We start from the raw sequence: 18,799 nt of genomic DNA on the forward strand, positions 1-18,799 counted from the left end.
CCCCCGAACAGGCGCCCCGACCGACCAGAGGTGGCGCTAGTGCAGCGACCAGGACACATACCCACGTCCGGCTTCCCACCCGCAGATACGGCCAATTGTGTCTATATGGATGCCCGACCAAGCTGGAGGTAACACGGGGACTCGAACCGGCGATCCCCATGTTGGTTGGCAACGGAATAGACAGCTACACTACCTGGACGCCATCTGTTATACTTTTTAACAACTTCTAACAAGTCATCGAGACCAATGGATTATTTTAATTGATTTTATTGTTTGCCTGTACTATTTTATGGACTTTTACCTGATTGGCCATTGTTGTACTAACTCTGCACTCCTGGTGAGAACCATATGGATTCAATCCCAAGCTGACAGCGCTAACGGATAACTTCCACTTTCTTTTTTGTGAACATCGATCAACTGGTTTAATCAAAGAAAGCTTAATCAGTTCATCTGGACACAACGTTTATTGAGAGTGACTTCTTCAGTCTCAACTGACTGCAGGTATCCCCACCCTTACAAATAACAACTGAGACTGAAGAGGTCACTTAGATGAGTGAGGAAAAATGTCTCTCAATAAACATTGTGTCCAGATGAACTGATTCAACTTTCTTTGATTTTCTTACCTGGATTATTGAGCATGAATAAAGACAACCGGTTTTATATCACTACACCCTGCAAGGATTGCAAGAAATTACATTACTAACGTCAAGGATGATATCCGACGGCTCTCAGATGAGCTGAAAAAAAATGACTCTCTTTTATCCAATTTTATTGACACTGCAGCCGCACAGTCCAAAACGATCTCAGTTATGAACTCAACCATCTGTGGTCCCATCCCACCTATGTGATGATGGGTCCCATCCTCTGGGACCCATCATCTCGTTGCCAGCCCTCCTCCTGCTCCACTCCCAGTTCATAGGCTACCTGGTCAGAGGTGGTATTCAAACGTGGCAAGACGGAAAGACCCCGAGCTGCCTCACCTCTGCCCGTAAACCTCTTACATCATTTTACCATGCTATTGGCTGATGCCATGGTTCTCCCTGTTGATGTCCCATGACCAACACTGTTCCCGTGGCCGATATTGCTCCTTCCCATGTGGAACTAGTCCCTGCTCCAGCTGGGACTACTCCTGCTGCAATGGCTGCCCTGGCAGCTGCGGCAACCCCCCATTGCTGCTGTCACTGCGGGTCTTCCTGTATAGGTCACCTTTCACTGTCTTCTCTGGCATTTGGACTGGCTGGTCACTCCCAGTCCCAATGCCGCTTCCTCAGACGAACAACACTCATCCCCTCCTAAGACTGTCCCTGACAGTGCTGTCAATCAGTCACCCACTCCTTTCTTCTCATTGGGGACTCCATAGTCCGAAACATTCATTTCGTAAATGCGGTCACATGTTGCTTTCCTGAAGCTATTACCCCTGACATCCTAAAGAAACTCCCAGAACTGCTGGATTCATTCCTGACCATTACAAAAATAATAGTCCATGTCAGCTCAGATGACACTGTCCGTCAGCAGTCCAAGCTGACAAATGTGATTTTATCGTTCTTTTTAGTCTCCTCAACAGTTTTGGAAAAACTGCTTTTATTTCTGGCCCAATTCCCACACTGGGTCAAGGTGTGGGGCGTTTTACCAGAATTCTCAGCCTTCATACCTGGCTCTAGTCTGTTAGCATAGTGCAAAACATTGGTTTTATTCACAAAGTTGACTTGTTCTGGGAGCGCTCCTCTCTGTATAGAAGAGATGGTATTCACCTGAACATGCTAGGTAGTCGCATGCTTGCAGCTAATATGCAGCACGCTGTCTGTCCTCCACATGTGACTGACTATTAACATCACACACACGAGCCTCCCTGAACCCTCTCCCCCTTAGCCCACAACAATGACTGTTGCATCGTTTGCTCAAACCAGCTCTCCCTTGTGGTATGATCGCACTGCTGTTCGACCTTTTCCCATCCCTGACCATATTACCAATAGAAATCATTACCCTCACCATCACAACAAATGACACACGAATCAGTCCAATCTCCATCCTCTACCTCAGTCCTCACAACCTATCACAAAGCAACTGAAACTGGTTTTGCTCAACACTTGTCCACTCAATAACAAAAGCCTCATTCTGAATGAATTTATAACTGATGCGACATTGATTTCTTCTGTCCTACTGAAACAAGGCAAAAACCCCTGGACTATTTCTCACTAAACCAGACCACACCCACAGGATTCACCTACATAAACGTCTTCTTGAGGGGTAGGGAGGTGGTGTTACTGCTATTTACAGGAAGGACATTAGAACAACCACCATTTCCATTCCTGCTGCTCAATCTTTCGAACACCTTGGCTTCAAACTCTCTGGTCCTACTATCTACTGCCCCCCCCCAAAAAAAGCCAAACCCCTCCTTTCTCTTTGACTTTTCAGATTTTCTGACCCAGCTATGTGCCAGCTCACCTTCTGATCTCCTGGGTGATTTTAATATCCACACTGATGACACTGACTGTAAATCTGCCATAGAATTCCTGGACCTGCAACAATTCTTCAACTTCCTCACTCACAGCCATGGTCACATCCTGGACTTGGCCAACTCCACTGATCTCACAACACATCAACTCTCCTAGCAATCATCATCGACATTGATATCTCCATCCCAAAAGTCAAATGCAAAGTATCCTTCAGAAATCTCAAATCTATCTGCCCCTCTGCTCTTTCTGACTCTCTTGCCAGATGCCAAATATCTACCTCCCCTCCCCCACTGTCTGTTAATCACTCCAATCTTGTCAATTATTATAATGACACTCCTCCTGTCTTGATCAGCTAGTCCCCATTTACACCAAAACAGTCTCATTCACACACTCACCTCCCTGGTATACTCCTTAATTTCATCAAATGAAATCCTGTAAGCGCCAGCTTGAAAGACTCTGCAAGAAAACTGGTTTACAGTGCATCCCCAAGCCTACACAGACTCATGTCAACAATACAATGATGCCCTCATCACAGCCCGGTCCACCTACTACTCAAAACTCATACACTCTGGCTTCACCAACCCCAACACTCTCTTTTCCACAATAAATAAACTTCTCAAACCCAGTGACAATTCCTCTAATTCCTTCGCAGTTAACAAGTGCAACTCTTTCATTTAATTTTTCCACACTAAAATTGAAACTGCCTACAACAACCTGACAACTTCCCCCACCCTCTCCACCTCCCCACCCCCCCCCTTTACCACTCAACCCCTGTCAAATTTTTCCCATGTCCCAAATGGAGCTGTCCAAGCTTACAGTAGGAATGAGAAGCTCCACTTGCTTTCTGGATCCGATCTCGTCCAATTTTGTTAAGGACTGCCTCCTCTATCTCTTCACTCATCACAAAAATCATTAACTCTTCCTTCAGCTCTGGTTCAGTCCCCCATACACTTAAACTTGCTGCTGTCACCCCATCCTCAAAAAACCTGGACTGAACCCTGATATCATGAACAATTTCCAGCCCATCACCAATTTCCCCTTTCTGTCAAAAATACTGGAACATGTTGTTGCCTCCCAAATCAAAGCTCACCTCCTCTCCAACAACCTGTTCGAACCATTTCAATCTGGTTTCCGCTCACAGCACAGCACAGAAACGGCCCTATTTAAAGTCACCAATGACCTCCTCCTCTCCTCAGACTCTGGCCACCTCAACATTCACATCCTCCTCGACCTTACTGCAGTTTTTGACACCATCAATCACACCATTCTCCCCCGCCTTGAATCCTCCCTCAACATCACTGGTACTGCCCTCTCCTGGCTAAAGTCATATCTCATAAACAGACAACAGTTCATCAGCATCAACAACTGCACCTCTGTCACCACTCCTCTGCCTCAAGGCGTTCCCCAGGGTTTGGTGCTTGGTCCTCTCCAGTTTATCCTTTATATGCTGCCTCTTGGTAATATCATACATCGTCATGGTCTTCACCTTCACTGCTACGCTGATGATGTCTGGCTCTACATCGCCACTAAATCCATCACTACTGCAACTAACACCATCCTCACCAACTGTCTCACTGGAATTACAAACCCAACTCGGAAAAAGCTGGAATGGAATGGAAAATGCAAATAAAAAAAAAGCAGTGATTTCTAAATTTACTTTGACTTGAATTTCATTGCAGACAATAAGAACACAAGATATTTCATGTTTTGTCTGGTCAACTTCATTTCATTTGTAAATACACATCCATTCCTGCCAATCAGGCTTGCAACACATTCCAAAAAAAGGTTGGGATGGGGGAAATTTAGGGTTAATCATGAGGTAAAATAGTTAAATAACGATGTGATTTGAAACAGGTGATGTCAACAGGTGATTGTTATCATGAGTTGATGCAATAGCAGTATCCAGGAAAGGCCTAGGCCTTTAGGAGTAAAGATGAGCTGAGGATTGCCAGTTTACCAACAAATGGACGAGAAAATGATTGAAATGTTAAAAAAACAATGTTCCCGAAAGAAAGATAGGAATGGATTTAGATATTTCACCCTCTATGGTATGTAACATGATTAAAAGATTCAAGGAATCTGGAGGAATTTCAGTGTGTAAAGGGCAAGGGTACAAGCCTAAGCTGAATAACCGTGCTGTCTGATCCCTCAGATGGCACTGCATCAAGAACCGTCATTCATCTGTAAGCAATATAACCACATGGGCTCAGGATTACTTTGGCAAACCTTTGTCAAGTACAACAATACAAATGGCAGTTACAACTTTGTTGTGTCAAAAAAAAGCCTTATGTTAATCGTGTCCAGAAACGTCATCAAGCACAACACTATGTAGTTACATTCACAAATGGCAGTTACAACTTTGCTGTGTCAAAAAGAAGCCTAATGTTAACCGTGTCCAGAAGTGTCGTTGACTTCTCTGGGCTCTGAGGCATCTGGGATGGACCATCACACAGGGGAAAAAAAGTATTGTGGTCAGATGAATCAGTATTTCAGGTCTTTTTTTGGAAGAAATGGATGCTGTGTGCTCCAGACCAAAGAAGAAAAAGACCATCCAGACTGTTACCAGCAACAAGTCCAAAAGCCAGGATCTATCATGGTATGGGGTTGTGCCAGTGCCCTTGGCAAGGGTAACTTACACTTCTGTGATGGCACCATTAATGCTGAAGAAAACATAGAGATTTTGGAATAACATATGCTACCTTCAAAATGACATCTTTTCCAGGGACACCCATGCATATTTCAACAAGATGATGCAAAACCACATTCAGCACACATTACAAAGGCATGGCTGTGGAAGAAGAAGGTGCGGGTGGTGGACTGGACTGCCTGCAGTCCCAACCTGTCCCCAAAAAGAGTGTGTGGTGCATTTTGAAACTGTGAAAACCCCGTACTGTTGCACATCTTCAGACTTGTTTGCAGGAAGAAGGGACAAAATTACACCGGAAACGCTTCATCACTTGGTGTCTTCAGTCCCTAAACATCTTTTAAGTGTCGTGAAAAGGAATGGCAACTTTACAAAGTGGTAAATGCTTTACTGCCCCAACTTTTTTTGAAATATGTTGCAAGAATCTAAATTGAAATAAGCTTTTATTTTGAAAAAAATATAAAATCCATGTGGTAAAACACCAAATAATGTGCTGTTATTGTTTTCAATGTAATACAGGTCAAAGATAATTTAAAAATCACCATTTTCAATTTCAATTTTAATTTAACATACTGTCCCAACTTTTTCTGATTATGGGTTGTAAATCATGGATGCAAGCCAACTTCCTCAAACTAAATTGTGGTTAATCTGACATGATCATCATCGGTCCCAAATCACTTACCAAAACCACGCACAACTTCTGCCTCGCCAATGATGACTCCACTCTGTCTCCCTCCCTACACAGCCGCAACCTCGGAATAATTTTTGACAGCAACCTCTTTTTTGAACATCACGTCAATCAAATCATCAGAACTGTCCTTTTCCACCTAAGAAACATAGCTCCTCTCCACCCATTACTCTCCTTCTTTCCTGTTGAAACTTTGATCCATGCCTACTTCAGATCCATAACCGAATACTGCAACAGCATTCTTTATGGCTCATCATCCAAAGTACTAACGAAAACTCCAGTACATCCAGAACTCTGCTGCTCGCCTGCTCACCCACTCCCGCTCCTGTGACATCACTCCTGTCTTCCAGAACCTCCACTTTCCCTGTCCTAAAACAGATCCAATTCAAAGTTCTTCTCCTTACTCACAAAGGCCTCCGTAACCAGACCCCCTCTTCCCTCACCAACCTGCTCCACTGCAATACTCCTTCCAATAGCCTTCACTCCTACGATGCCAACCTCCTGTCTCCGCCACACAGGACCAAGCGCTGAACCTGGGGCGACAGAGCTTCCTCCATAGCTGCCCCCTCCTTCTGGAACTCTCTCCCCAAACACATTAGAGACTGCACCGATCTGTCCACATTCAAATCATTCATTCATCATTTCAAAATTGCTTTTAATGTGTGATTAATATTGTGTTATATGCTTTTGGTATGTTGCTTTTATGTTCATTTTAACTTATGTAAAGCATCTTTGAGTCCATCTTGGGGGAGCGATCCCCCCTCTGTTGCTCTCCCTGAGGTTTCTTCCTATTTTTTCTCTCTGTTAAAGGTTTTTTTTAGGGAGTTGTTCCTTATCCGATGTGAGGGTCTAAGGACAGGATGTTGTGTTGCTGGAAAGCTCCTTGACGCAAATTTGTAATTTGTGATATTGGGCTATACAAATAAAATTGACCAAACAATGAAAAGTGAAAAAGTGCTCTATAAATTTGTATCATTATTATCATTATTATTATTATTAATAAGCTTCTCTCTCTCTCTGCTGCCTGACGATTTAAGGATCTAGGATGCTGTTTGTGTTCTGTCTTCCCTTGGTCACAGTGCCACCCTCCTAGCGATTTAAGCAACAGTTTGCATTGTTCTTGTTTATAATTGCTTTTGCATCATTTGTTCCAGCTATGAAAAATCTGCATCACTCTCATAACTTCTCTCTTCTTCTTCTCCCTCTGGATGAATTCTATGTCCAAGTCCACCTCTCTTGTGCATGTGAAGTCAGTTCTCCCTCCAAGGATCCACTGAGCTGGATTTCTGGCACAGGGTCCCACCAGCTCTGCATCTGTGGGGTTGCCTGAGGTTGTCTTGAACGGCCACAGATTAACCAAATATGCCTTGCACACGCCTTACAATTTTTATTACCCAATATATTTAAATTTGCTTTGTCCTGGAAGGGGAGGGGTCCCTCAAATGGCGCTCTTTCTGAGGTTTCTCCCAATCTTTTTTCCTAATAACGTTTTCCTTGTGGCGTTTTTCCTCATTCCGGTCAAGGGTCTAAGGACATTGGGTGTTGTATATTGTTGTATATCGCACTGACTGTAAAGCCCTTTTGGAACTACCTTGTGATTTGGGGCTATACAAATAAACTTAAACTTTTTTGAATATTTCAATACTGATATCCTAATGTTTGGTGTTACCAAGGAAACAAAAATAGGCTTATGTGTTAAATATTTAATTGTCAATAGGACGAGTCCAAATGTTTTTCAACTTTTTGCAAAATCTGCCCTTTGTTGTACTTTTCTTTATTTTATTGCAATGTCATTGCACAAGGTGGAGGGCAGAGAGAATAACACTTGACATTTTAGCCAGTGTTTCAAATAGTAGATTCTAAAAAGTTGATTTTAAAAATTTGGTTTTGATGCAAAGCGCTTATTCAAAAACATATACTCTGAAGATACTTTGAAACCTTCAGACATCCACAGACCCCTCACATGATGCAAGGATATTTTTTCCTTGGCTCCAGGGCACTGACATACATCAAGTAGTGAGTGACCAAAGATCACAGGAAAGACATGTCAATCTTTATTTTACGGTCACAGCATCTAGCATATGTAATCGCACACACTTAAATGCAGTTGACAGATAAATCCCACGGCTGGACATTTTTCTGCTGCTCTCTTGCTGCTTCATAAAAGTCTTTCTGTGTATGGCTGACCATCATGTCTTAAGAGGCCACAGGACTGCAACTCTTGCAAAATACAGCAAAGGATAACCCAAGAAATAAATGTACATGTAGTCCTGGCAAGGATGGGTCCAGCATAAGACGGTACGAAGATGGAAGTATTGTCTGGGTAGAGTCAACATTTAAAAATGGCCCTCTTTTTGATGTATAAATTCATGGCCAACCCGTGAAAAACCATCCGCATCAGTTCCAAATCTACCCTGCAATTAACACCACTCCAGCGTGGGAGACAATAAGCTGCCCAACTTGTGTTTCTCTGTATCATTACAAGGCTGGCAACCAGCTATCTCTATGATGTTCCCCGTGTTTGAATGTCAGCCTCGTTTTTCAATCAACATGGGTTTTTGTTCCAGTAAAAGCTGACAGGCAGACCTAATGAGAAACATATCTGCCAATAACCCATTTATTCAATGCAACAGGGGACTTTTTAACAGAATTTCATCCAACTGTTTCTTGAGCTGCCTTTTTACTTGGCTGGTGCCAGGAGAAATTGTAACAGGACTTGAGAGCCTTGGGTGGTCAGGCTGAATATTACTGTGGTGGGGATTACGTGTATGCCAAGAGATAATGCATGCGTAGCTAGTGGAGGATTTGCAAAGTTGAGGCCTTAAATTGCATCATGCTCCAAATGAAGACATTGACGGAGGCCATGGTGAATAATCAATTCTTGTGGTTTCTTGGGCAAAAAAGGGAAAAACTGGAGTCTTCATGATAAAATCTTCCTGAGGGAATGGGGCTGGTTGGTAATTAAATACTCTCGATAACTTGACCCTTGGAGCCATTTTACAAGCACAGACAAATAGAATCAGCTACAGTGGCATTCACCCTCAAGGTCACCCTCAGGTGTGATCTATTTAGATCTCAGATAGAGCAAGTGTGTAGTGTTTTCCTCCTCATTGAAACTCATTACCTGCCAAACATGGGCCGGAAGGTGGGTGACCCTCCAGTACACAACTGTAATAAGTGTTAAACCAGCATGGCAGGCAAAGGGGAAGAATATAGGGTGATAATTGAGAGGCCATTGGTCACTGAAGGCAAATACAACCATACAACCTCTGCTTTGAATATACTCCTGGGCATGCATCCAATCATTTATATAAAGGACTCCATCGTACTGAAATATCAACGATGAAGTTTTCTCCTCATATGCAGTGACAGTTCAGTTTGCAAGTGATAATTCCATAAGGCTCTCTACAGTGAGCAAAAATGTAAAATTCTTGCAGAATTAGGATTTGCTGCTAGATGGTTGTTTGAATGATACATAATATGCCATAACAACTGTCTTGCATAGTTCTGTAACATTTCTGCAAGACAGAAAATAGATGCCTTTAATTCCCCTATATTATGAGCAAATATGATCACTGACTGCATCCAAATTGATTTTTTTTTTTTTTTGCTTAAGTTTATGTCATATTTTGTAACTAAACTATCTTCTGAAATACACAAAACTCTACAAACGTTACGTGATTCTTGCCTGTTTTGTACCTAAAAAAACAACAAGGGTCGGCAATGAGATGGCCTTGGCTCATTATGCATGCTTCAAAGCACAGCAATGCATGGCACACACTTGCAGTATGGATTACCATAGTAGGCAAATCTAAATGCAAGATCTAGCTAATCTGAACAGCCTGCAGAATAACCTTGACTCCAGCACGTTAAGATGTTTTCACACATACTGGAAATATCTTGATTTATTCCTTCAGACCCCCCTCCCCAGAAAAAAACAACTACACAAGCAATGCTTTATAGCCAGGTTTAATGTTCCCCAATATTTTATAAATTACAAAAATGTATACATTATCGGGAAAAATGTAACTTTCTATCAACATTTAAGGTCCTCCCAGTTAATGCATGCATTAATGCCTGCTTTGCAGTTCATATGTCTGAAACAGCATGCTATGTAGGCATGGGATGCTTCTGAATTTCAACTGGTGTGAAATGCCACATATGGCTGTTGTCATAACAACAGGTTCAGTGGAAAAAACAATACATTTAGCAAGATGACTGATGTGGTGTCATTGCGCTCCTTTAAATTTTCACGCAAACTTTTGACCAAAAAAAAAAAAAAGGTGCATACAGTACTGTCCGTGAGTGAAAACATTATTGTATGCATTGTATACGATGCATGTGAAGGTGAGGAACAACAGTGAAGCAAGTCACTGTGGGGAACCTATGGAGGGAAACGTGTAGAACAGAAATTACTTTTCGAGTGCCCAAACAAAGAAGTGAAAAATCTCCGCCAACAAAATGAGATTGCAGGGGTAAAACACTCAACAGAAATGAATGCCTTCATCTGAGATCCAATCTGGCTGTAAGAAGAAAAGGAGGAAGAATTGAGCGTTCTGTGGGCACATATTTCAGCTCCATTATACGATGCGAACAAAGCTCAGTAGAAAGAAAAAAAATACCTTGCCCACGTCGACTAATCATTGTTACCCAATGAAATCTATTCATTTTGCAACTAATGAACAAGCACTGCTAAATTATAGATATTTATTGTGCCTGTCCTGTCAAAAAAAGCAAAGTCTTTGTTGTGCCGGCAAGAGGGGGAGGTTGGAGGAAGGTCAACGCATTTGTCTCTGTTGAGTTGGAAATTAACTTTTGCCTCCAAGCAATTCAACCTGGTAAGAACCCCACTAGGCTCCTGACCTCTCAGTCAAGATGTGTGTGTGGCAATTGTAATAGCTTGGCAGAGGGTGAATGACCCCAGCAGATTAGTACTGCGCTGTTGGTATGACAATATGTTCAGCAGAGAAATGAGCAATTCTCCCAGTCGTTTAAGTCGGAGTATAAAGAATAGGAGATGAGCCCTGGTGATTCATGGGACGATCAAGGGCAAGAAATCTGAAAGTACTGTATCCACACCACATGGACCTCCCTTTAAGATGCAAGTACGACTTTACAAAGCGGTGAGGGCGATGCCCCTTTTCTCAACACAAAGAATGGAGCCATGGGCATCCGGGTGGCATGGCGGTCTATTCCGTTGCCTACCAATACGGGGATTGCCAGTTCGAATCCCCGCATTACCTCCGACTTGGTCGGGCGTCCCTACAGACACAATTGGCCGTGTCTGTGAATGGGAAGCCGGATATGGGTATGTGTCCTGGTCGCTGCACTAGCACCTGCTCTGGTCGGTCAGGGTGCCTGTCCAGGGGGCAGGGGGAACTGGGGGGATAGCGTGATCCTGCGACGCACCCCCCCCCCCCCCCCGGCAAAACTCCTCACTGTCAGGTGAAAAGAAGTGGCAGGCGATGCCACATGTATCGGCGGAGGCATGTGATAGTCTGCAGCCCTCCCCAGATTGGCAGAGGGAGTGGAGCAGTGACCGGGAATGCTTGGAAGAGTGGGGTAATTGGCCGGATACAACTGGGGAGAAAGAACAGGGGGGGGGGGGAATCCAAAGAAAAAAGAATGTAGCCATAGTCTTACAATTATGGCTGTTATCGTGCTGGAATTTTCCAGAAGTGGGATTTTTTTTTTTCCTGAGACGATTTTTTTTTACACGTTTCATGTTGGGAGTAAGGGAATACAGAAGAGCGAAGTGCAGTACATATGTGCACAAATCGGTAAAGAAAACAGGAAAAGTCCTTGTTCTTCATGGTCCATTAAGTCTAAGTCAAAACAAATTTGATGCTGTTCAAACGAAAGGCACAGAACAGAACCCTGTGGAAGGAGGTTGAGTTGTTCCACACTAATGAGTTGGAAATGCGTTGGTCAGTGACGAGCAAACACAAGATGTTGCCCAGTTCAACCCTCACCCAATGCAGGCATCGCAACCATTAAGGTCTTTAAGAGATGCATTCTTCATATATTTATTTTCAAGGATGTTGATATCTGCTCGCTAAACGTTAGGAGAGAGTAAAGTAGCGTAAATGATTAGAATAGATATTAATGAGCATTCCCTGGTGTAAAGGATATCATAACAACAATGTGTTAATAGACTAAAGCATCTAGCTGTAGCTAATTGAAGTCCTTTGTGCTGGAGTCTCACTGCACAACTTTCTCTTTGAAAATGTTCAACTACTGTCCCTTTTTTTTTTAATATGTAGATGTGTTGCAGTATATTATCGTGGAATAAATGTAGTCTGTTCACATGTGCAACTGCAACCTGTGTGACTAAAAGTCTAAACTGCTTCCGAAAAAATGCAAAAATGCCGCACTTGCATTATATGTAATCAACTTTCTAAAGTTAATTATTTACAATAAGAGAGCTAAACTAGAGCTCCATTAACCTGTCAGTACATTGTACAGCAAGACACTTTATGAGAGTAAAGTGTTGTTTCTGAAGAAAGAGTAATATGCCACCGAAGGCCCTGAAGATATTCTCAGCCACAACATTTTTGCAAACCCTGTAAATAAATAAAATAGAATAAGCAGGGGGTAGCATATGTGGCTCAGATTGCTAATGAGTATTTCACAAACTTGCATTAGATCAAATCCCTGCTCATGCAACGCCGCCTCAAAAACTACTACTTTGAGGGACTGCCTGCCCTCCACCTTTGAAAACGAGGCAGCGGACTGCTGTACAAATGACTATTACTAAAAAGAAAGGACGCTCTCAGTCAATATGATTGAACCTCAGGTATGCTAGAAAGCACTGGAGAGTCTCCACTGAGGGATGACTGAATATGCAAGACAATACTTGGCATTCAAATGCATCGATGACCGTTACCATAAGATCCCACTGACCTTAACAACACGCCACGGTTGAATAAATTAATGTTTGTTAGGTGTCATGTAATGCTAATGCTGACCTTTCAATGTGACCCCTCAAATACTACCATACTCGAGCAAACCTTTATTCACCCACATATACAGTAACAACTTCCTTGATATTGTATCTCTATCCTAACTGAAGACACTACAAGCATGAAAAGCCCAGTATATTACGAAATGGAAGATGTGCCTTGCACACTGTATATTCATACAGGATGGGTGGAGGACATACGGTATAAATTTTTTTTAGCCACTTTATTTTGACATCGTATTCTTACAATGAATCTGTCCTCTGCATTTAATCCATCCTACTGGAAAGGAGCAGTGGGCAGCTGCAGCACCCGTAGACCAACTCCAGTTCTTCCTTCTACTTTTTCTACAACCTTTGTGGGAAGATCGCAGTACAAACTCGTGTTTGCGGCGGCCTCACCCAGTACCGGCGTGGGAAAATGGCGGCTCGAAGTTACGTTTGTGGCAGCCTCACCCAGTACCATCCATACAGTGTCTTTGTCCACGTCTGCGTCGAAGTTTGTGTCTTTGTTTAATGGCTGGGAGAGCTGGCGCTGGATCGACTGGGAGAGCCTGGTCTGCTACATTCTGTGGGCCCAGGGACCATGGCCCTGCCCGGAGCTGTGCCCAAAGAGAAGGCACTGAGGCTGGTCTGATGGGACGTGGAAGCGGGGCACGCTGGGCTTACTGCTAGCCCATGCAGACCGGTAGTTCTGGTAACACCGAGGGCGGTCTGGCGGTGGCCTCGTCTAGCGTTGACTGTGTTTTTGGTGTCGTCGTGGGGAGTGCCAGGAGGTATGTCGAGAGTGTCTGGCTGGGAGAGGTAGTGTTGGATCGGGTTTTTGGTGTCGTTGTGGGAGTGCCAGGAGGTATGTCGAGGGTGTCTGGCTGGGAGAGGTAGTGTTGGATCGGCTGGGGGAGCCCGGCCCGCTGCATCCAGTGGGCCCAAGGACTGCGCCCCTGCCCGGAGCTGCCCCCGAAGAGGAAACACCAAGGGCGGTCTGACAGGAAACGGAAGCGGGGCAGGCTAAGGTAAATGCAAGCCCATGCAGACCAGCAGTTCCGACAGTCATCCAGGCTGGCGTTCGTTCTCTTCGACAGTGATTTTTTTATCGCTTAGTTTTGATATGTGTTCTTAGTTTGGATATATATGTGTTCTAGTTTGGATATATATGTTCTTGTAGTCTTTGGATATGTGTTTTTGTTTTTGTGTTGTACTGCTGTGGGCTGGGGGAAACAATATTTTGTTTTCATTTCCTGTACGCAAGTACATGAAGTGAAATGACAAAGTGTTCCTAATTCCTGATTCTTTCCATTGCCTTGCTCAGGGGCACAGACAGGAGTATTAACCCTAACGTGCATGTCTTTTTGATGGTGGGAGGAAACCAGAGCACCTGGAGGAAATCCAAGCAGACACAGGGAGAACATGCAAACTCCACACAGAAAGGACCTGGGAATGCCTGGGGTTCAAACCTAGGACCTTCTTGCTGTGAGCTGTGAGGCAACAGCGCTAACCACTGGGCCACTGTGCCGCCTAATATGTATACCTACAGCATCTTAATTATTATTAGCCAACATAGTATTATGTCTGTACAGGAGTCAAGCTATTTTATTTTTCAGTTTTCAATGTTTTTCAGTCCAACAAAACCAATCTCCAAGTTGCTGATATTTTTGTCTCCCATTATATTTTCCCTCTCATCAAAACACCATCCGAGAAGGATCAATTTTCTAAGCTCTACTTTTTGTGGCCTAAGAGATTTGAGTGGAGGGAATAATTGTTGTCTTCTGTGGACTCTCACAAGCTGTACGTACAGACTCACCTGAAAAGAAGCACAGGCCACTACTGTATGTTGAGGAAACTGTTCTACAGTGCTAACTGGGCTCTCAGCAGGGGGTCAGAAAATAATACGGGCCCTGGAAACATACCTGCTTCCTGAGCCCACAGAGAGTGAAAAGGTAAGATTAAATGCGACACACCACACTGTGCAACTCTTAAGTTAGCAATGAGAAATGGCAGCTCTATGAAGAGAAGTGCATTTGGATTCATCTACTTCTCACCCGGCTTTGGATCAGTTTCAGTCCAGTCATACAGCAACGTGCCATAAGACTGATGTGCAGTGAAATGTGCTTAATGTCACAGTTTGCACATACATACTGTTCATAATTATTGTTGTTCAAAAACACAGCTTGTTTTACTTTGTGGAATATAAAAGATCGATTAATGTCAAAGACAACATGCACTCTTTGTCAGTTGTTTTAAACGGATACAAATCCAATTTGGAAATACTCATATGATGCGGTCCCCATATGAATCCATGCTCAAAACACTAATCCAACAAAACTGTAGACGGATTTGCACAGAATGACTCGTACATGTTGCTCAAACAATCATTTGATTTCCCTCTAGTCCTTGACGACACAACATGCAAATGTTCTCCCACCGACGGCTTCGCTTTCTCCCATCTTTCATGGCCAACTCTGATTCATAACCATAAATTAACATCACTGTGCCTTCACTTCCTGTTTTAAATCAAGTCTCATAAATCAACACAGAGAAAAAAATATTGATTGCATAAATATCCAGGACCAGGAAAACAGCAGACGGTGGGAAGGAGCAGCTAAGATGAGAGGGGGGAAAAGAGTGCATTAATGGCAGTGGGGCTTTGCTACCGCTAAGGCTAGTGTGCTAATTAAGTAGCTAAGGCATTAGCTAGATATGGGGTGTCTAATTGGCGAGTAGCATATCACATGTGCCTTGCCACTGAACACTTCATTAATAGTACACTATGTAAGACTGATACCATGAATGTGCAGGGGATCTGAATCAAAACAAAAACGGAGCCTGACTCCATCCACACCCCCATCCAATGCCAAATATACACACTATGTACATCTACGACTACTACTACTACTACTACTACTTTCGGCTGCTCCTGTTACGCACTACTATGACTACTACTACTACTACTACTATTACTACTACTACTACTACTACGCTATATACATATGCTATATACATTTACACGCTATATACATATGCTATATCTACTACTACTACTACTACTTTCGGCTGCTCCTATTACGCACTACTACTACTATTACTACTACTACTACTACTACTACTACTACTACTACCCTATATACATATGCTATATACATTATTCTTACAAAATGAGAAAAATACATGACTGCATTAGAGCAACACCTGGAGGAAGGGAGGACAAAGCAAAGGCTTTCTCTTTGTAATGGTGTTACCTATACAGTATACTTCCATGTCCAAAATTACTTAAGGCAAAATAACCTTCAGCATTTAATAGAATTAGTTAGATCAGTCCAAGACATGATATTTTTGTTGGAAATTGGTGAAAATTGGGCGGCACGGTGGCCCAGTGGTGCGCGCTGTTGCCTCACAGCAAGAAGGTCGGTTGTCCAGCCTTGGGGGTCATCCCAGGTCATCATCTGTGTGGAGTTTGCGTGTTCTCCCTGTGTCTGTGAGGTTTCCTCCCACAGTCCAAAGATATGTAGGTCAGGTGAATCGGACTTACTAAATTGTCCCTAGGGGTGAATGTCTCTACCCTGAGATGGACTGGCAACCTGTCCAGGGTGTTTCCCCGCCTTCTGCCCAATGACTGCTGGGATAGGCTCCTGCATCCTGCAACCCTAATTAGGATAAGCAGCTTGGAAAATGGATGGATGGACGGACGGATGGATGGGATGCCTGACCAAGCCGGAGGTAACGCAGGGATTCGACCCGGTGATCCCCATGTTGGTAGGCAACAGAATAGACCGCCATGCCACCCGGAGACCCTGTATTGCCAATTTTTTTTGCCAATACAAAGCCCTACTGGACATTGGCTGGTAACTAGCAACAGAATTTAGAGCTCAAGCCCACATTAGCCAACAAAGCTGTATTTTGGCAGTGTAACAGGTGCTAAGTAGCAGTAGCAACAGCAGTAGTGGTAGTAGTTGTAGTAGTAGCCAGTTAACTTGTTACTGGTTGAACATGAACTCTTGGACATGTAGATTTGGGCTGCACGGGAGCAAGCTTCAGGGGAGAAGTTAATTTCTGGTCTGATATTCCCAAACGGAGAGCTAAATACAGGCCACAATAACAAAACAAATGGGGAATGAATGGGACAGAGCTTCACTACACAAACATATCACTACACCCATGGGATCAATTAAAGCCTAGATTAAGATGAAATCTTACAGAGTATACATTTAACCTGTGGGAACAAGAAGAACAGGATAAAAATGGATGGAAAAAGAGGGGTAGGTGACTGAAAGGTGCAATATTTGTGCCATGATGCAGAGCTGCAGCTAGCTACCTGTTGAGGCTAAAAATGCCATTTATTCCTATAGGGGAGATGTTGTCTAATGAAGGTATCATGTGGCTGAAAAGCAAAAATCAAATGCATGGCATGTACAGTGGTTGTGCATGTAGACTGAATGTAGAAGGAGTGTGCTAATGCTTCTCCCCACCATTAAAGTACATCCTGTTACTACAAAGATTCTCCACATAATGGCAAGAGTGTTTTCATTCCACTGAACAATGTACACAAAAAGCAAGGCATACTATGTATATGGTGATAAGCTCTGCACAGTCCCTGCCTTTTATGTCAAAAATACACCCAGCCTTACAGGTAGGAATGTGATTGCTGCAGCCTTGAAACAGTCAAGAAATTGCCCTGCACCCTTCACTTCCTTAATCTATAGAAAACCACTGAAATTAGTTGCTGATGACTGCCTTTATGCATGTATGTGAACTCTCTCTACCCCCCCTTATTCTATCTCTCCCTCTTTCTCTCTGCTCCTTTCACACTCTGAATCAGCAGGTCCCCTCGGTAAACAATGCGGAGTGATTCCGGGATTTGCATATTCCCGAATAAATTATATTGCATTTCCGCGATAAGCAGTGCACTGACGCTTGTAGGTTTTGTCTCTCTCTCTCTCGTTCGCTCTCTCTCGCTCTCTTTCTGCCTCTCTTCTTTCTACACCATTCACGCATGCTGCCATGTATTAACCCTGATCATGAGGGACCAGGGCGAGTGAGAAAGCGCTGCTCAGAATTCATGTTTTCAGGGGTAGAAAACGGCACTGTTGGCCCCCAGTGGAGTCCGGGTTGGCGACTGCGTGGATGGTTAATACAGGGCTGATAATGATGCATGCTCATGTCCGCCACCAAGGACAAGCATGGCAGCTGCCGCGCTCGATGGCGGGGAGGGTGCGGGAGTGGGGGGGGGGGATGAGAGGAATAGATGGAGCGGGAGGAGAGTTATGAAGGAGATGGGTGGATAGAAAGCTGAGAAGGCGATGAGGCGGACGTACTGTATAAGCTGGAGAGAATCAAGTGTTTAAAGAGATGAGGGGGAGAGGAGATGGGAGGATGGGAGGAGGAGAGAGGAGAGAGGAGAGGTACTGGAGAGGATGGCAGAGCCGCCACGAGCCCTCCACGGTCGAATAGCTAGTCTTTGAGTATAGCCAAAAGAAGTAGGTTTCAATGGATGAAGACAGAGAGAGAGCGAGAGAGAGAGAGAGAGCGTGTGTTTGTGAGTATACCAGGTTTTTCTATGCTGATGGGGGCAAAATTTTCAAACAAATGTGTCAGGATACAAAAACCTGAAACCAACTACCTTGTGAGGACACTTTATGGGTCCTCATGAGGAAAAGAGTCTATTTTAGTGTTAGGGCTTGGTTTTAGGGTTAAGATTAGGGTACGGGTTAAGGGTCTGGCATGTAGTTATGGTGGTTAAGGTTAGGGTTAAGGGCTAGGAAATGAATGTAGTCAATGCGGGGTCCCTACAAGTATAGGGTGACATAGTGTGTTGTGTGTGTGTGTGGGGGGGGGGGCATGCACGGCACGTTTAGAAAGGCTATGGGCGGGGGCAGCTCTCGCATACAAATACCCTGGATTCATCTACATGTACATACTGTATCTCCATCTCACCATGACCCTGGCATGCTTACCAAATGTCCAGGAGAGGAGAAAACCCTCCATCAGAGCCACATGTGGCCTTCTCCCCATACGTTCATCTGAGGACTACTGGCTACCCACCCAACCCCCTACCTCCC

At 43.8% G+C, this 18,799-nt stretch overlaps 1 protein-coding gene across 2 annotated transcripts in view; it reads right to left on the reverse strand.

The window, feature by feature from the left end:
- Positions 1-18,799, reverse strand: part of LOC130130822 (glucosidase 2 subunit beta-like) — a 230,553-nt gene that overhangs the window by 118,372 nt on the left and 93,382 nt on the right. The gene's annotated exons all lie outside the window — the stretch shown is intronic.

The sequence above is a fragment of the Lampris incognitus genome, chromosome 20 (assembly GCF_029633865.1).
Source record: "Lampris incognitus isolate fLamInc1 chromosome 20, fLamInc1.hap2, whole genome shotgun sequence".
NCBI lineage: Eukaryota > Metazoa > Chordata > Actinopteri > Lampriformes > Lampridae > Lampris > Lampris incognitus.